Source organism: Macaca mulatta, chromosome 7, assembly GCF_049350105.2.
Source record: "Macaca mulatta isolate MMU2019108-1 chromosome 7, T2T-MMU8v2.0, whole genome shotgun sequence".
In the NCBI taxonomy this organism is placed as follows: domain Eukaryota; kingdom Metazoa; phylum Chordata; class Mammalia; order Primates; family Cercopithecidae; genus Macaca; species Macaca mulatta.
Genome location: NC_133412.1, coordinates 142,648,403 through 142,668,723, shown reverse-complemented (window position 1 = coordinate 142,668,723; position 20,321 = coordinate 142,648,403).

The window sequence follows — 20,321 nt, the reverse complement described above, 5'->3', positions numbered from 1 at the left end:
AGGAGATGGGACTGGGAAGACGATGAGAGCCTGAGGCCAGAGTACAAAGTGGACATTTTCTGTATATATTTTTTCTATTTCTGACACATGGTCTAATGCTTGCAAATCTTCCCACTTTAGGAACCCTGCTTTTCTTTTCTTTCTTTTTTCTTTTTCTTTTCTTTTCTTTCCTTCCTTCTTTCCTTCCTTCCTTCCTTCCTTCCTTCCTTCCTTCCTTCCTTCCTTCCTTCCTTCCTTCCTTCCTTCCTTCCTTCCTTCCTTCTTCCCTCCCTCCCTCCCATCTGTCTGTCTGTCTCTCTCTCTCTCTCTCTCTCTCTCTCTCCCTCTCACCCAGGCTGGAGTCCAGTGGCACAATCTCTGCTCACTGCAAACTCCACCTCCCAGGTTCACACATTCTCCTGCCTCAGCCTCCTGAGTAGCTAGGACTACAGGCGCCCACCACCATGTCCGGCTAATTTTTTGTAGTTTTAGTAGAGACCAGGTTTCACCGTGTTAGCCAGGATGGTCTCGATCTCCTGACGTCATGATCTGCCCACCTCGGCCTCCTGAAGTGCTGGGATTACAGGCATGAGCCACCGTGCCCGGCCCTTTTTTTTTTTTTTAGAGAGATGGGGGTCTCGCTATGTTGCCCAGGTTGGTCTTGGGCCACAAGTGATCCTCCCACCTCGGCCTCCAAAAATGCTAGGATTACAGGTGTCCTGCTTTTCTAAGATGAAAGCTAGAAAACTTGTATTAGAAGCCTGTGGTATGGAGTTCACCAGTCAGGGACACCTGACTTTGAGTTGCAGGTAACAAATATGAGGAAAAAGCATATACAGGCATGTACTTTTCAAGGGAACATGGCGGCACATGCATCTGACATGCCTTGTGTGACAGCTGTGTTCTCCTGGGGCGGCAGCAGCATGCAGGGTGGGTGCTGCAGCAGCACGCGGGGTGGGGGCTGCAGCAGTCACCGGGAGATGGGCTCCTAGCAGTGCACAAACAGCAGCAGCAAGAACTCGGGGGCAGCTGCAGCATTCTCATCCAACAGCTTCTGCAGTTCACCTTAGGTGTGGTTCCTGGAAGCTTTGCCTCAGGCCTGGCTCCCTGGTTCTCCCAATATCCTTTTAATACATCCATTTCTTTTCTGCTGAATCAGGTCAGTTGCAGTTTTGGCTGCTGGTGATGAGGACTAGTGGTGAGCTTGTGAGCCATGGGCCAGAAAGGCAGGATACCTGCAATCATTCAAAAGAAGTCCTGCACAGAAGGGCCCAGTGAGCCCAGATAATACTGGGGAAGGCTGATTCCTTCAACAGGAGAAGGGGAGCATTGGTTTCTTCAATGACAAAGAGCAACCAATCTTCACCTATTTGGCTCTGCATACAGGACATGTGAATAGACCTTAGATAACAGCAGTTAAGGCTGGGTGGAAGGAAGGCTCTGAGGCAAACAGCAGGAGTTTGATCAACCACTAGATACTTGAGTGGCTTCTGTTCCCCTTGCCTAACCAGCGCAGACTGCACCAGGTCAGCCTTGGGAGAAGCCGTTTCTGCTTCCATTGTGTTCTCTACCCCAGCTGGTAGGAGTGCTGAATGCCTGGATGAGTTCTGCAGCAGACAGAACAAGCCAGGTGCCAATCCAGTACCCTAGACCAAGTGGGTCAGGACTGCCCAGTCTTGCCAGGAAGTAAGTGAGACCAGTCAGGGGTGAAAACTCAGGATCCCTAAGTGCCCTACACTGCTCAGACACAGAGCTGATGTTCTAATACATTATTTACAACAGACGCATTTCATTTAATTTTTACAATAGACCCATGAGGTATATACATACTATTTTTAGTTTTCCAGATGAGAAAAATAAAGTTCAACGGAGCTGTCTACCTAAGTCACATAGCTAGTAATTTCCTAGAACATGATACAGGTCCTAAATATGTGTTGAATGAGGGAAAGTGACAGGCTGAAGTTTGATCTGAGTCCTTAGCCCTTCCCCTTCACCCTGCAGCACACTGTCATGTGAAGTAAAGTGCAGTCTAGGAAATACTAGACCACTTTCAGTCTTTCCTCTCTTTTCAGGAATTTTTCTCAATTGCCAACTCACCTAGGGCTCAACTTCTGTAGAACTGATGATGCAATTCTACGAGTGCTACAAAATTTTAGCTGTGCTCAGGGATAGACTCCCAATAATGAACATACATTTTTGTTAGAGACAGGGTATCACCCTCACCCAGGCTGGAGTACAGTGGTGTGACCACAGCTTGCTGCAGCCTCAACCTCCTGAGCTCAAGTGATCCTCCTATCTCAGCCTCCTGAGTAGCTGGGACTACAGATGCATGCCACCACATCCTGCTATTTTTTTTTTTTTTTTTTTGAGACAGAGTCTTGCTCTGTCGCCCAGGCTGGAGTGCAGCGGCGCCACCTTGGCTCACTGCAAGCTCCGCCTCCCAGGTTCATGCCATTCTCCTGCCTTAGCCTCCCCAGTAGCTGGGACTACAGGCGCCCACCACCACGCCCAGCTAATTTTTTGTATTTTTAGTAGAAAAGGGGTTTCACCGTGTTAGCCAGGATAGTCTCAATCTCCTGACCTCGTCATCCACCCGCCTCAGCCTCCCAAAGTGCTGGGATTACAGGCATGAGCCACTGCGCCCGGCCACATTTTGCTATTATTTATTTATTTATTTATTTTAAGAGATAAGGTCTCACTATCTTGCCCAGGCTTGAACATACATTTTTATAATGTTGCTTTTATCCATAGTCTGCAGGCAGATGTGACAGTCACCACTGTTCCATAAAACAAGTATTAGCATGGCCATTTTAAGTGACTAGCCCATGGTAAGGAAATGTGTGAATACTGTGGGGAATCCATCTCTTCAATCTTATACTTCAGGCTGGGCACAGTGGCCCAAGCCTGTAATTCCAGCACTTTGGGAGGCCAAGATGGGTGGATCACTTCAGGTCGGGAGTTTGAGACCAGCCTGGCCAACATGGCGAAATCCCATCTCTACTGAAAATACAGAAATTAGCCAGGCATAGTGGTGCATGCCTGTAGTCCCAGCTACTCAGGAGGCTGAGGCAGGAGAATCGCTTGAGCCTGAGAGGTGGAGGTTGCGGTGAGCCAAGATTGTGCCATTGCACTCCAGCCTGGGAGACAAGAGTGAGACTCTGTCTCAAGAAAAAAAAAAAAAAAAAAAAAAAAATCTTACACACAAGCGTATTACTTAGCCCACTAAAACCAGCAATGGGGCAGGAAACGTGGCCTAATAGAAAATGGTGACAAAAGTCACCTGGAGTCACATCATTGGACTACCATGAGCCACAGAAGCTCCCAGTAACCTGGACAGAAGTGGCTCTTCCCATAGTGCCACCTCCTCAGCTCCTTGCCCCTCTGTCCCTGACCCCACCCTCAGGCAGGCCACACCGTGTCTACTTGTTCCCAGGCTTGTGCCAAGTGAAGGACCCAGGAATGCTGAGACTCTGTCTTCAGCACCGGCATCTGTCTGTCAACTGGACCCAGCCCAAGTATCCCTGAGGGACCAAGAAGCAGAAGAGGCAGAAAGACCTGGGCTCCAGGCCAGGCCCTGCCGCAAAATCAAGTGTCGTCCATGGAACCCCTTTCCCTCCTCCAAGCCTCATTCCACCATTCAGCCTCCTGCCCTAGATTCCACAAGCCTGTGGAATTTCAGCTGAAACCATACCCTCCTCTGGCTTCCTGTGGATCCTTGTCCATCGCCCATTCTAACACACGTCTGTCTGCCTTGTTTGGAGTTTTTCTGTATATGTTTGCTTCCCTTTCACACTCGGAGGTCCTTGAAGACATAGTTCAGAGCATGTGGTGGGTGCTCAGCAAATGCTTACTGAACCGATTTGTCCTCGCTTAGCCTCTGGTCAACTGCTGCCATTTTCTGTTTCAATTTGCCAACCAAATAGAGACTGACCTCTTGGGTCCTCAGCTTCCCCTCCTCTATAAAACAGTCCGTGTGTGTGTGTGTGCTGAGGGGGTTGGGAATGTATGTGAAAGCAGTCTCTAGACGGCAGATTGGTCACCTGATTCTAGTGTTAATGTAAGTTTAAGTCCAGGCTCTGCCACCAGCTGTATGAACTAAAGACAATCACTGGGCTTCTCTGGGCTTTCATGTTCTGAAGGAACTCCTCCTTCCTCCCCTCCTTCTACTCTCAACTTGCTTCATGTCTAACTTCTTTTGTTATTATTTTTTTTTTAGAGATGGGGTCTTCCTGTGTTGCCCAGGCTGGCCTCTAACTCCTAGGCTCAAGCGATCCTCCTGCTCTGGCCTCCTGAGGAGCTGGGACCACAGGTCCACACCACCGTGCCTGGCTCATATTCACCTTTCTCACTAGGACTGTGCAATAGCATTTTCTGGTGACTCTCCCCACCAACAGCTGACTCCCTAAAGAATACAGCTCCCCACCATCATGTGTGCTCTTTTCAAGGCCCCAAGCTGATCCTGCAAGTCTCTTGTGTAAAGCCCCCTGCTGGGTCCCATTCCCTTGACCCCAGCTCCCTAGCTCCTGACTTTGGCTCTAACGCTGATATGGTTTGGCTGTGTCCCCACCCAAATATTATATTGAATTCCCATGTGTTGTAGGAGGGAACTGGTGGGAGGTAGTTGAATCGTGGAAGAAGGTCTTTCCGGTGCTATTCTTGTGATAGTGAATAAGTCTCACAAGATCTGATGGCTTTAAAAAGGGGAGTTTCCCTGCACAAGCTCTCTTCTCTCATCTGTCACCACGTGATACATGCCTTTCACCTTCTACCATGATTGTGAGGCCTCCCCAGTCACATGGAACTGTAAGTCCAATAAACCTCTTTCTTTTGTAAATTTCCCAGTCTCAGGTATGTCTTTATCAGCAGCGTAAAAACAGACTAATACAAACACCCTTCACAGTCTAGACCCTGGCCCCGTCCACACTCAAAAGTTGGTACCAGTAGAGTGAGGCACCACTGAAAAGTTACCCCAAAATGTGGAAGTGACTTTGGAACTGGGTAACAGAGGTTGGAACAGTTTGGAGGGCTCAGAAGAAGACGGGAAAATGTGGGAAAGTTTGGAAGTTCCTAGAAACTTGCTGAATGACTTTGACAAAAATGCTGATAGTGATATGAACAATAAGGTCCAGGCCGACCGAGGTGGTCTCAGATGGAGATGAGGAACTTGTTGGGAACTGGAGCAAAGGTGACTCTTGTTATGTTTTAACAAAGAAACTGATAGCATTTTGCCCCTACCCTAGAGATGTGTGGAACTTTGAACTTGAAAGAGATGATTTAGGGTATCTGGTGGAAGAAATCTCTAAGTAGCAAAGCATTTAAGAGGTGACTTAGGTGCTGTTAAAGATATTCAGTTCTATAAGGGAAGCAGAGCATAAAAGTTCAGAAAATTTGCAGCCTGATAATGTGATAGAAAAGAAAATCCAAGCTAGCTATGGAGATTTGCATAAGTAATGAGGAGCCAAATGTTAATCCCCAAGATAATGGGGAAAATGTCTCCAGGGCATGTCAGAGGTCTTTACGGCAGCCCCTCTCACCACAGGCCCAGAGGCCTAGGAGGAAAAAGTGGTTTCATGGGCCGGGCCCAGGGTCTCCATGCTGTGTGCAGCCTAGGGACTTGGTGCCCTGCATCTCAACCACTCCAGCTGGGACTGAAAGGGGACAACGTAGAGCTTGGGCCATGGTTTCAGAGGGCACAATCTCAGTCCTTGACAACTTCCAGGTGGTGTTGAGCCTGCAAGTGCAGAGAAGTCAAGAATTGAGGTTTGGGAACCTCTGCCTACATTTCAGAAGATGTATGGAAACACCTGGATACCCAGGCAGAAGTTTGCTGCAGGGGCAGGGTCCTCATGGAGAACTTCTGCTAGGGCAGTGTAGAAGGGGAATGTAGGGTGGGAGTCCCCACATAGAGTCCCTACTGGGACATTGCCTAGCGGAGCTGTGAGAAGAGGGTCAGACCCCAGAATAGTAGATCCACTGACAGCTTGCACTATGCACCAGGAAAAGCCACAGATGCTCAACACCAGCAAGTGAAGGCAGCCAGGAGAGGGGCTGTACCCTGCAGAGCCACAGGGGTGGAGCTGCCTAAGACTATGGGAACCTACCTCTTGCATCAGCATGACCTGGATGCAAGACATGGAGTCAAAGGAGATCATTTTGGAGCTCTAATATTTGACTGCACTGCTGGATTTCAGACTTGCATGGGGCCTGTAGCCCCTTTGTTTTGGCCAATTTCTCCCATTTGAAATGGCTGTATTTACCCAATGCCTGTATCCCCATTGTATCTAGGAAATAACTAACCTGCTTTTGATTTTACAGGCTTATAAGTGGAAGGGACTTGCCTTGTCTCAGATGAGATTTTGGACTGTGGACTTCTGAGTTAATGCTGAAATGAGTTAAGACTTGGGGGACTGTTGGGAAGGCATGTTTGGTTTTGAAATGTGAGTACAGAGATTTAGGAGGGGGTAGGTGCAAAATGATATGGTTTGGCTGTGTCCCCACCCAAATCTCATCTTGAATTCCCATGTGTTGTGGGAGGGACCCAGTGGGAGGTGGTTGAATCATGGGAGTGGGTCTTTCCTGTGCTGTTCTTGTGATAGTGAATAAGTCTCATAAGATCTGATGATTTAAAAAGGGCCAACCTGACCAATATGGTGAAACCCCATCTCTACTAAAAATACAAAAATTAACCGGGCTGTGGCACCACGTGCCTATAATCCCAGCTACTCAGTAGGCTGAGGCGGGAGAATTGCTTGAACCTGGGAGGCAGAGGTTGCAGTGAGCTTAGACTGTGCCACTGCACTCCAGCCTGGGTGACAGCAGAGGGAGACACTGTCTCTAAATAAATAAATAAATAAATAAATAAATAAATAAATAAATAAATAAAATAAAGGGGAGTTTCCCTGCACAAGCCCTCTTCTCTTGTCTGCTGCCATATGAGACGTGCCTTTCACCTTCTGCCATCATTGTGAGGCCTCCCCAGCCACATGGAACTGTAAGCCCAATAAACCTCTTTCTTTTGTAAATTTCCCAGTCTCAGGTATGTCTTTATCAGCAGTGTAAAAACAGGCTAATACAAACACCCTTCACAGTCTAGTCCCTGGCCCGTCTGCGCTCACGCACGGTCATTCCCCTGGCCCTCTGCTCCAGCCACGCGGGTTCTGCTAGCCTGGGAAGGCACCATGCTCTTCACATCTTCTCACTTGCCATCTCCTCAGTCTAGAATGCTTCTCTTATTCCCCAAGCCCCTCTTCAACATTCAGCCCAAAGACTTCTTTAGTGATGTCTTTTATTTTTCTTTTAAAACATTATTATTATTATGTTAAGACATAGGGTTGCTCAGGCTGGAGTGCAGTGATGCCATCTTAGCTCACTGAGCCTCAAACTCCTGAGCTCAAGCAATCCTCTCTCCTTGGCCTCCCAAGTAGCTGGGATTACAGGCACATGCCAAAAAATCTGACTAATAATTTTTTTTTTTTTTTTTTAAGAAATAGGGCCTAGGGATCTTGCTATGTTGGCCATGCTGGCCTTGAACTACTGGGCTCAAAAGATCCTCCTGTTGCTGGTATTACAGGCATGATCCACTACACCCAGCAGTGATGCCTTTTTTTTTTTTTTTTTGAGACAGAGTCTCACTCTATCACCCAGGCTGGAGTACAGTGGCTCGATCTCGGCTCACCGCAACTTCCACCTCCTGGGTTCAGGTGATTCTCATGCCTCAGCCTCCGGAGTAGTTGGGATTATAGGCATACACCACCACACCCAGCTAATTTTTGTATTTTTAGTAGAGACAGGATTTCATCACGTTGGCCAGGCTGGTCTTGAACTCCCGACCTCGAGTGATCCGCCTGCCTCAGCCCCCAAAATGCTGGGATTCTAGGTGTGAGCCACCGCACCCACCAGTGATGCCTTTTCTGATGTCACTTCCTCCTCCCCTTGGCTGAATTATATTCCTACTTTGATTGTGTTTCCTAAGGCCACAATGGGCCTTAGGCTCCTCTACCTGTGCAGGGCTAGGTTTCCCCCAGGGCAACCCAGGAGAGAGTTGAGGTGGAGTACAAGGCACCACATGAAGGTGCGAAGCCAGTAGGCCAAAGGACTATGGGGGAGGGAGAGCCACGAGGGCATGTGGGCACAGAAGACTAGTTGACCCCTCTCTGGGTGTGCTGGGGAGCAGGGTACCCCAGGGCCCCTGTGGGAAGTCTCGCCTGCCTGTGGGGAAGCACAGCCTGAAGCCACATAAGAAGGCCCCCACTTCAAAGTCTCTCTCCACTTCAGCTCCCTGGCACTAGACTAGATAGGCTCTGTTCTCATCAGCAGGGCCAGCCTCTTGCTAGGCTTCTACCCTCCCCACTGTCTCACTGCCCAGTAATCACTCACTCCCAATGTTGCCAATGCAGAAGTGTTTTGGGGAGTGGCTGGAAAACCATGCCATCCTGTCAGCCTGCCAGCTACTCTACAGCACTAACATTGGCTCTTAGTACCCACTGGCATCGCTGTGGGCAGCACACTCAGCAGACACCCTGAAGGTATTCAGTGCTCCCTCTTGTGGGTGATGCATGGATTAGAACATACATTAATTTGGCCTCTAAGAGCAAGTATATTTTGGGAACTGTAAGAGGCAGATATGCTGAGTCTGGCCAGTAAGCCCATAGCCATTTATTGCTATGATCTCACACACTCTCCCAGAACATCTAAGGGAGAGCCAAGGTGCTGGCCCCTCATCTAGAACAGAATTAGCAATTCACTGGACTGGGTGCCATAGTCTGGTCACCGGCGTTAGCTCCATCTTTACTCAATGAGAAGACTTTGGGCAAGTTACTTTAAAACACTCTTGTCTTCATGTATCAAAAGGGAGTTAACCAGGCACAGTGGCTCACACCTATAATCCCAGAGCTTTAGGAGGCTGAGGTGGGAGGATCAACTGAGCCCAGGAACTCGAGGTTGCATTGAGCTGTGATTACACCACCACGCTCCAGCCTGAATGACAGAATGAGATCTCCAATCTCTTTTTTAAAAAAGAAGGGGGTGGCCAGGACATCTAACTCTCTGCATCATACTTTCTTGGAATTGTTTTTCCAGATTCAATAGCATGTTCTTTTCTGGCTTTGTTACTAAACTGAATTTGTGTCCGCACACCCAGCGGAGCAAAGCCAAACACTGCCATGGGGATTGCAGTCAGAGAAAGTGAGGCATTTATTGCAGGGTGCCAAGGAAGGAGAATCTGGCAGCTCATGCTTTAAACCAGAAATCCCAGACAGCTTACAGGCAAGACTTTCTAATGGCAGAGGTTACAAGCAAAGTCATAAGCCATAAATTAATCCATGGAGGCTATACATTGGTTTGACTTAAAAGGTGGACATCTCAAGGTGGATGGGGCACAGGTCACAGGTGAATTCACAAAGATTTTCTGATTTTCATTTGGTAAAGGAGGCAAAACTTTGTCTAAAAATTTGGTATTAGCAGAAAAGGATGTTAGCTCTGACCCATGAGCGTGAACAGGTGGTCAGAGTTCAGTCTTCATCTCCCCGTCTGAGGTCTACGTGCCAGCAGATCATTTGGTGTGGTTCTGGGTTTGTGAAAAGCAACTCAGGAAAATATGGTAAGGTATTATCTTTAGTTTCTAAAGGGAACCAAACTTTCTGAGACTCTAACTTCCTTGGTTATCGTTTTAGGCTACTTTTGCCTTCTTTCTTATGAAGTTGCTCACCTACTTCTCAGGGCTAGCTAGGTGCCTGGAATTTCCCTTGAAATAACTCAGCTTTTCCTTTATTTCCATGCTGAGTGGGTGGGGAGGGTGCCTGGCCCGCTCCAAAGAGGAGTCCCTGCTCCTCTCATTTTCTCAGGTACTGAGCAGGGCGAAGACAGGGACAGAGGAAAATACAACATAGGTTCTACTGCTGTTCCCACCCTCTGCCCCTAGCCTAGTGAACACCCAATTCAGATGGGGGCTGGAGGGCTGGAAGGAAACAAGAGGTCAGGAGTGGAAGCTTCGGTGAGACAGTAGTTGAAGTATCTGAAGATGGTTATCAAATTCTGCCCTCAAGAGCATTCCAGACATAGGCAAGCAATCCAGTTCCTTCTAGCTTCCTCAAAGGCCCCAGTCTCCCTCTTGATCCCCTTCTCCACTGGGCTCCCTCCTCTGATGGCTCCTGAATTTGTCAGGATCCCTCCGTTCTGGTGGCAACAAGAGTGGGACACAAACTTTTACTCACATTCCTATCCAAATATTACAAAATTGGGCAGTGGCTCACATTGTAACAAAAATCAGTGGCTGAACCAGTACTAGGATCTGGGTTTTCTGATTCCTAAATCAGCTCCTTGCTGTGGTTGGTCAGTACTGAGTTAGTAACCTGAACCCAGTTAATTTCCCACCTGTACACTCAGTTCCATGCCCTTTCTGACACTGCTAACTCCCAAGCAACCCTCACCAAGTGTGAGGCAGAGGTGGAGCTACCCACACACAGAGTCAGTGGCTGGTCCTGCCAGGGATCAGGGCTGCAGCTGGGGCGCGGGAAGGGAGGGCTGGTGGGAGGGTGGGGTGGGGAAACATGTCCTTAGGCAATTTTGTCCATGTTTGGACACCATAGAGCAGTGATCCCCAACTTTTTTGGCACCAGGAACCAGTTTCATGGAAGACAATTTTTATCACACACAGGGGTTCCGGGGGAGATGGTTTCAGAATGATTTAAGTGCAATACATTTATTGTGCACTCTATTTCTATTATTACATTGTAACATATAATGAAATAATTTTACAACTTACCGTAATGTAGAATCAGTGGGACCCCTGAGCTTGTTTTCCTGCAACTAAACAGTCTCATCTAGGGGTGATGGGCGACAGTGACGGATCATCAGGCATTAGATTCTCATAAGGAGTGCACAACCTAGATCCCTCGTGGGTGCAGTTCACAGTAGGGTTCATGTTCCTGTGAGAATCTAACGCTGCCGCTGATCTGACTGGAGGCAAAACTCAGGCAGTAATGCTTCTTCACCTGCCGCTCATCTCCTGCTGTGTGGCCCAGTTCCTAACAGGCCAAGGACCAGTCCTGGTCTGTGGCCTGGGGTTGGGGACCCCCGCCATAGAGGGCACTTACACAAACCTAGATGGCATAGCCTACCGCACACCTAGGCTGTATGGTACAGCCTTTTGCTCTTAGGCTACAAACCTATGCAGCACATTACTGTTCTGAACACCGTAGCCAACTGCAATGCAATGGTAAGTATTTGTGTGTCTAACCATAGAAAAAGGTAGAGTAAAAATGCAGGATTATGATCTTATAGGACCACCGTTATAAACGTGGCCCGTCATTGGCCAAAACATCGCTCTGTGGTGCATGGATGCTTTATAAAGCACATTACACGGTGATCAACGCTGCAGAAAAAGAAGTAGAGCAGCGTACGGAACATGGGGGTGGGGACAGATTACAGTTTTAACTCCTGTGGTCCTGGTAAGCCTAATGGAAGGAGACATTGCATCCAGAGTTGAAGGAGGGGGAAGAGCATTCCAGACACAAGGACAAAGACTCAAGGTTGCTTACTTCTTACATTATAAACAGTTTATCGGAGGATGCAGCTCTAGCTTTGAAGAATTAAAGACAGACATACACACATGTGTAGGCTGGTGGGAGGTGGGTGTTTGATTCCCTGGGTTGCTGCTTGAAGGGCTGTGGTGTTGGGTGTGCCGCCTGTATGTGGTTCTCTCTGGCTGTGGGTGAGAGACCGAGTGGGCAAGAGACCGAGTGGGCAAGTGACCGAGTGGGCAAGTGACCATCGCTGTGCGTGGTGATTGTTGTGATGGTGTGTGGTGTTTGGTTCTGACTCAGTGTGGGTCGTTGAGTGTGTGGCTGGGACCATTTAGAAGTGGATACACACTTATCTGTGACTGTGTAAAAGTGTGTGAAACATTTTCTCACCGTTTCCACGGAGCAACCATTTTACCAGGTTTGGAAGGAAGATTAAAGTTTGGAAGCCTAAGAGTTTATCTGGTAATTAATTTTAAACATTATATCTGTGGTAAAATAAATGTGGATTATGAAGGAGAAGACAAAGTCAGCAAAAGTGCGATATCAAGGAGCTTCTGGTGTATGGGTTGACATCTCTCGGCTAAATACTAGACCACCACGGGTGGCGGTTCTTTCTCCTTTACTTTTAGGCACCTTTGGCGTGGGAAAGTGCGGGGAGTCCAGGACTCGACACATCCTGAGGCAGCGTGATTCTGATGACTGGGACTCTGAGGTCCTGGATGCTGGTCACCCCCTGCGATGCCCAGTCCTGAATGAGAAAACCGTCCCTATTCAAGGTGGTACAGTTTGTCCTTGGGCCAGGTCTAGACTCCAGAGCTACTCTCTCTTGGTTTGATCCAGTTTCTCTCAGACCTTGTGACCTCTATAGTGTAGTTAAGTGTGTGGACTCAGGAGCCAGAACGCCTGAGCTCCAGCTTCAGAGATGTGCCTTGGTTTCCACATTTGAAAGTGGGGATAAGCCAGGCAAGGTGGCTCATGCCTGTGATCCCAGCTCTTTGGGAGGCCGAGATGGGAGGATCCCTTGAGCCCAAGAGTTTGAGATCAGCCTAGGCAACATAGGAAGACCCCATCTCTACAAAAATAAAAATTTACAAATTAGTCGGGAGTGGTGGCATGTGCCTGTGGTCCCAGCTACTCAGGAGGCTGAGGTGGGAAGATTGCTTGAGCCCAGAGTAGAGGCTGCCGTGAGCCATGATCACACCACTGCATTCCCAGCCTGGGCAACAGAGTAAGACCCTGTCTCAAAAAAAAAAAAAAAAAAAAAAAAAAAAAAAAGACAAGAAAGAAGAAAGAGAGAGAATTATAGCACATAGCTCATTGAGTTACTGGGGAGGACTACATGTAAAATAATGCTACTACTGCTGCTTCTGATAAGGATGATCATGTGCAAGGAGTTAATGCTTTCTTTCTTCAAAGATGCTTTTTCCATGAAATATACCACATTGCCTCTTTCTTTCTACATTCTTCAGGAGAGGGCAGAGGCAGCATTTCCCTTGTAGACACAGTGATGTTGTAGGATTGCACACACTGTAAAGTCAGACAGACGTGAATTCAAATACCAACTCAGCCATTTACTAGTTTCTTTTTCTTTTTTTTTTCTTTTTTTCTGTTTTGAGACAGAGCCTTGCTCTTTCACCCAGGGTGGAGTGCAGTGGTGCAGTCTCAGCTCACTGCAACCTTTGCCTCCTGGGTTTAAGCAATTCTCATGCCTCAGTCTCCCAAGTAGCTGGGACTACAGGCGTGCACCACTACGCCTGGCTAATTTTTGTAGTTTTAGTAGAGATGGGGTTTCACCATGTTGCCCAGGTTGGTCTTGAACTCCTGACCTCAAGTGATCTGCTCGCCTCCGCCTCCCAAAGTGTTGCGATTACAGGCGTGAGCCACCGTGCCCGGCCATTTAGTAGTTTCTTAACGCCTGTCTTAGTTTACTTTGTTCATTTAAAAAAAAAATGTTAATACTGGGCTTGCAGCTTGGTGCTGAGGATCAAATGAAAAACTGTAATTAAAGGAAACCTCAGACCTTAGTTACTGATTACTGATATTAAGAGACAACTTGGCAGGGCATGGTGGCTCACGCCTATAATCCCAGCACTTTGGGAGGCCGAGGCAGGTGGATCACCTGGGGTCAGGAGTTCGAGATCAGCCTGGCCAACATGATGAAACCCCCGTCCCTACTAAAAATACAAAAATATAGGCGTGGAGGTGGGTGCCTGTAATCCCAGCCGCTAGGGAGTCTGAGGCAGGAGAACCGTTTGAACCTGGGAGGCGGAGGTTGCAGTGAGCCGAGATCATGCCACTGTGCTCCAGCCTGGACAACAGAGTGAGACTCCATCTCAAAAAAAAAAAATAAAAAAAAAAAGGTAACTTAAGGCTGGGAGTGGTGATTCACACCAGTCAGCTCAGCACTTTGGAAGGGTGAGGTGGGAGGATTGCTTAAGGCCAATAATTCTGTGTTGCCTAGGCAACAGAGTGAGACCCTGTCTACACAAAATAAAAATTTAAAAATTATCCAGGCATGCTGGCGTGCACCTGTGGTCCCAGCTACTCAGAAGTCTGAGGCAGGAGGATCCCAAGAGTTCGAAGCTGCAGTGAGCTACATTATTAATCTTGCCACTTCACTCCAGCCTGGGCGATAGAGTGAGAGAGACCCTGTCTCTTAAAAAAAAAAAAAAAAAAGAGAGAGAGAGCGAGAAACAACTTAAGCAAGAATGGTTGAATGTTAAGCTTGTGAGCCTATAGTTCAAGGAGACAGTTGTAAATGTATCCAACCTGACGTTATTCATGGTCAGGACAGTGTTGTGAGTTCAAGAATAGAGAGTAGCTGGCAAAAATAATGATCTTTTCTGTGTTCTTTGATCCTGGGAAGGGGTGAGGGACTCTAGTTTCCCTCTAACATCCCCCCCTCTCTCTGTGTGTGTGTACACGTGTGAGTATTTGCTTATGTAAGAAAGGAAGGAAGAGGATGGAGCTGGTGCAAAGCCAGCCTTCTCTCAGGGTGTCTTTCTTCCATACCATCTCTACTTCCTCAGAATCCTTGATCTGCCAAAGAGAAATTTGGAATATGATGAAATGGCCATTTCACTTCTATGTGTTTTGAATGCAAACATGCACATTTTGAATGTAAAATAAAAGTTCTCTTTCTAAGTTGAAAAAAAATTCCATTTAACAAATTACTTAAAAAAAAAAAAAACCCTAATTCTATAGAAATAAATGATGATTGTCAGGTGGGGCACAATGGCTCATGCCTGTAATCCCAGCACTTTGGGAAGCCGAGGCAGGAGGATGGCTTGAGGTCAGGAGTTTGAGACCAACCTGGGCAATGTAGTGAGACTCCATCTCTACAAAACATTAAAAACTTAGCCGGGCATGGTGGCATGCACCTGTAGTCCTGGCTGCTAAGAAGGATGAGGTGGGAGGATCACTTGAGCCCAGGAGTTTGAGGCTGCAGTGAGCTATGGGCTTATGATTGCACCACTGCCCCTCCAGCCTGGGTGACCAAGCAAGACCCAGAAAGAAAAGAAAGAAAGAATTAAGGAAAGGAGGCCAGGTGCGGTGGCTGACGACTGTAATCCCAGCAGTTTGGGAGGCCGAGGTGGGCAGATCACGAGGTCAGGAGATCGAGACCATCCTGGCTAACACGGAGAAACCCCGTCTCTACCAAAAATACAAAAAAAATTAGCCAGGTGCGGTGGTGGGCGCTTGCGGTCCCAGCTACTCAGGAGGCTGAGGCAGGATAATGGCGTCAACCCAGGAGGCAGAGCTTGCAGTGAGCCGAGATCGCACCACTGCACTCTAGCCTGGGTGGCGACAGAGTGAGACTCCATCTCAAAAAAAAAACAAAAAGAAAGAAAGAAAAAAGGAAATACATGGTGATTGTCGACAAATGTGAAAGTACTTATAATAAAAAGAATAAATCAAACATTATTCACAACCCCACAATCCAGAGATAATTACAGTTGAAATTTGAGGGTATAATTTTCTGAACTAGTTGTATTCATTTATCTTTGCCCTTCTTTTTCACTATCCTTATATTACACTTTTTGAAAGGAGTATCTGCCACATGCAGTCTGGTAAACTGCTTTTCATACCTGAAATTAATAATGAACATATTTGTAATTACATTTTTGATCACATAGTATTCCATTGTATTGCTTTTCCATAATTTAATCAATCTGGTATTGTTTAAGTCAGGGCTCTGAACACTGGATAAAACCATGGTCCTATCCATGAGCTATCTCCCTTGTCTTAACTAACTCCACAAGTCCTCCCAGAACGTGTGAATGCCTGACCTCTTCGTGAATAACTGTGTTTATTTCTTGGCCTAGTGATATTCAAGAATGTGGCTTTTATTTCTGTAACGAGTGGGGTTGATCGAAACCAGCACAGAAGGCTGTGTATCAAGATGAGGCATTGGAGAACTACAGGAATTTGGCTCACTGGATAGACATCGTTCCACCATGGTTGAAGATATAACTCCTGTTCAGAAATCATTTATTAGTGGTGAAATTCCAAGGAGCTTCTGAGGTGCCTCCTGTTCACAAATAGTTCAGATTTGAGGGCTGATAATAAGCAGCTCTACTGACCCTCACCTGAAACTCCATCTCCCCCACCCCCCACCTCTTTTTGAGACAGAGTCTGGCTCTGTCACTCAGGCTGGAGTGCAGTGGCACAATCTCAGCTCACTGCAAACTCTGCCTCCTGGGCTGAAGCCATCTTCCCAACTCAGCCTCCTGAGTAGCTGGGACTACAGGCATGTGCCACTATGCCTGGCTTTCTTTCTTTTCTTCCCTTTCTTTCCTTCCTTCCTTTCCTTCCCTTCCTTCCTTCCTTTCCTTCCTTTTTCTTCTTTTCTTTCTTCTTTCTTTTTTCTTTCTTTCCTTTCTTTTCTTGTCTTTCTTTTCTTCCCTTCATTTCCTTTCCTTTTCTTTTTTTTTTTTTGAGACGGAGTCTTGCTCTGTTGCCCAGGCTGGAGTGCAGTGGCGCGATCTCGGCTCACTGCAACCTCCGCCCCTCCAGGTTTAAGCAATTCTCTGCCTCAGCCTCTGGAGTAGCTGGGATTACAGGCGCGTGCCACCACACACAGCTAATTTTTTTGTACTTTTAGTACAGACGGGGTTTCACCATCTTGGCCAGGCCGGTCTCGTGATCCACCCGCCTCGGCCTCCCAAAGTGCTGGGATTACAGGCATGAGCCACCTTGCCTTGCCCTGCCTTGCCCTGCCTTGCCCTGCCTTGCCCTGCCCTGTCCTGGCCTTGCCTTCCCTTCCCTTGCCTTCCCTTCCCTTGCCTTCCCTTCCCTTGGCTTCCCTTCCCTTGCCTTCCCTTCCCTTGCCTTCCCTTGCCTTGCCTTGCCTTCCCTTCCCTTCCCTTGCCTTCTCTTCCCTTGCCTTGCCTTCCCTTCCCTTGCCTTGCCTTCCCTTCCCTTGCCTTGCCTTCCCTTCCCTTGCCTTGCCTTCCCTTCCCTTGCCTTGCCTTCCCTTCCCTTCCCTTGCCTTGCCTTCCCTTCCCTTGCCTTGCCTTGCCTTCCCTTCCCTTGCCTTGCCTTCCCTTCCCTTGCCTTGCCTTCCCTTGCCTTGCCTTCCCTTGCCTTGCCTTCCCTTGCCTTTCCTTGCCTTCCCTTCCCTTCCCTTTTTTTCTTTCTTTCTTCCTTCTTTTTTCTTTCTTTACAGAGTCTCGCTGTGTTGCCCAGGCAGGTCTCCACCTCCTAGCCTCAAGTGGTGTTCTTGCCTCAGTCTCCCAAAATGCTGGGATTACAGGCATGAGACACCACATGGGGCCTTATCTTCCCCTTTCACCAGATTGACTATCCCACCTACATTTCTGGCTATGCAGTGATTGCTCTAAGGGGCAGTGTTTGAACCCTTAAACCAAGTCTTTCATTTCCTCCTGGAGGAGTTTGTATTTCTGTCATTTGTACGTAATATATTGGTATATAAGAAACAGCCCTGGGTGATAGGAAGTGAAGTGACATTTTGGTGCCGGGGGATAGAACCATGTTAGGAGGAGGCTTTGCATGAGAAATCCTGCTTTTCCTGAGGAGTTACTGCCTTGCTCTCAAAGAGGGTAATTAATAATGTCCAGGGGCCAGAAAGTTAGAGGGGAATGACAACCTAGAAAAGACCTTTTGAGTTGGAAACAGGAATCTTAAGTTTCAGTAGAGTGGGATGAACTCGGTTTAGTGAGGGCTTAAGTAGAAAGATTTCCTTCTCTGAGATACGAAAAAATTTTATGAATAAAAAATATGGGACATGGCAGCATGGCTCATGCCTGTAATCCCAGCATTTTTGGAGGCCAGAGCAGAACTGCTCGAGCCAAGGGGTGCGAGACTAGCCCAGGCAACATAGTGAGACCTCATCTCTGCATACGAAAAATAGAATAAAATGATTAGCTGAGCCTGGTGGTGTCCCCCTGGAGTCCTGACTACAGGCTGAGGCTGAGGCACGGGAGGGTTGCTTGAGCCCAGTAGTTCGAGGTTCCAGTGAGCTGTGATCCTACCACTGCAACCCAGCCTGGGCGACCCTGTCTCTAAAAAAAAAAAGTTACAAAGCGGCATAATCACAAATATATGCCATTTAGTAACAAGAAAATAAGTTACTCATAACTGAAAGTCCTTGTCACTCAATTTATGTATTTTTACTAGAGTATATTAACACAGGTAAATATTTCTAACTATAAACAAAATTTTGTTCCAGCTTTCAGTCACATAAGATTACATCATATTTTTTCCTCTGCTGGCATAATCTCAATGAGATATATGATTGTATATTTAGGCTAATTCCAATTTTATGCTATTAAAAATACATTTCCCATAAACATTTCTAGGCATGTAATTGCTTATAATCAATTCCAAAGGTGGAAGACCTGGGATAAAAAGCATAAATAAATTCAAACTCTTGATATGCCCTTTAGAAATGTAGTATCACTTTACACTGACTTCCATTTTATCCATTTTTTTTTCTTTTACCATTTCACTATTTTGTCTAGCTACCATTTACTGCATATATGGTATAAACCTAGCATTTAATCTGATTGCTTTTCTTAACATTTCCAACGTTTACCATTGTGTTTTTCTATGCTGTGGCTTTTTCTTTTTTCCTTAAGTCATCTTTAGCCATATTTTAGATTCCTAAATAATTCCGCTTCTTACTGCTGGACTCTTTCATTCCACTATCGCTGTGTCAGTGCTTGCATTGAGACTTTGTCAGTTTAATTAGGCCCTCCACGTGTCTTCCTTTTCAACTATTCTTTCCTCACTCCATTCCAGCTGCACTTGTCTTTTTGCTTTTTCTTGAACAAGCCAAGTAAGCTCTAATGTTAGGACCTGTGCTCTAGCTATTTGCTGTGCCTGGAATATTCTCCTCCAAGGTATCTACTTGGCTCACTTCTTTCAAGTCTTGGTTCAGGTTTCACTTTTTTTTTTTTTTTTCAGACAGAATCTCGTTCTGTCACCCAGGCTAGAGTGCAGTGGTGCGATCTCAGCTCACCGCAAACTCTGCCTCCTGGGCCTCAGCCACCCGAGTAGCTGGGATTACAGGCGTGTACCACCACTCCTGGCCAATTTTTGTATTTTTAGTAGAGACAGAGATTTGCCATGTTGGCCAAGCTGGTCTTGAACTCCTGGCCTCAAGTGATCCACCCACCTCGGCCTCCCAAAGTGCTGGGATTACAGGTATGAACCACCACACCTGGCCAGGTTTCATCTTAAAAGTGTCCAGCTCTGACCATCTGTGTAGTAAAGAATTAGGCAGCCTTTGTCTTTGGTTTCTGGGAAGTAACCCCTAATCCTTTGGAATTTCCTGAGTGATAGGAGTATTCATTATTCATGGTAGACCCCTGGGATCCCACTTGATAGTTTCTTCTAACACAGTGACTCATGGAGGACCCCTGGAGAGTTTGTTTGCAAGAGACAGGCTGAGAGCTGGCCACACGGAAAAGCCAACCATGTAGTTAGAGTTGGGGCTTTTGAGTCATGTGATACCAGTCCAACTTCCAGGAAGGAAAAGGGGGCTAGAGGGTGAGTTCAACCACATAGCCAGTGATTCAATCATGCCTAAATAACGAAGCCTCAATAAAAACTCTTGATACCAAAGCTCAGGAGAGGTCCCTGGTCAGAGTATTGTCATGCTTTGACACTGCGAGGGCAATGTGTCCCTGAGAATGAGGGAAGCTTCACATTTGGAACCCTCCCAGACTTTGCCCCAGGCACCTCTTGTTTCTGGTTTGTCCTTTTTGCTATAATAGAACTGCAATCGTAACATAGCTTTTTCTGGAGTTCTGTGAGTTGTTCTAACAAATTACTGAGCAGAGAGAGGCTGTAGGAAACTCCAAATTTGCAGCCAGCTAGTTAGAAGTAAGGATGGCCTGGGGACCCCTGAACTTGCTGCTGGTGTCTGAGGGCAGTTTTGTGGAGGAATGTGCCCTTAATGTTGAGTTCCCATTTGTTAAGTGTACAATTCAAGAGTTTTTGGTAGGTTCACAGAACTGTGCAGCTGTCATCCCCAACATGTTTTTTGAACTTTCAAATTTCTGATCTGGTTCAATCAAAAAGGAACCTCCAATCCAGGTTCATGCACTGGATTTGATTATTTCATTTAGAACACAATTTTTTTTTAATTTTAATATTAGTGACTTTTTTTTTTTTGAGACAGGGTCTTGCTTACTTCTGTTGCCCAGGCTGGAGTGCAGTGGTGCGATCACAGTTCACTGCAGCCTCAACCTCCTGGGGTCAAGTAATCCTCCCACCTCAGCTTCCCAAGCAGCTGGGACCACAGGTGCGCATCACCACGTCCAGCTAATTAAAAAAAATTTTTTTTGTAGAGAT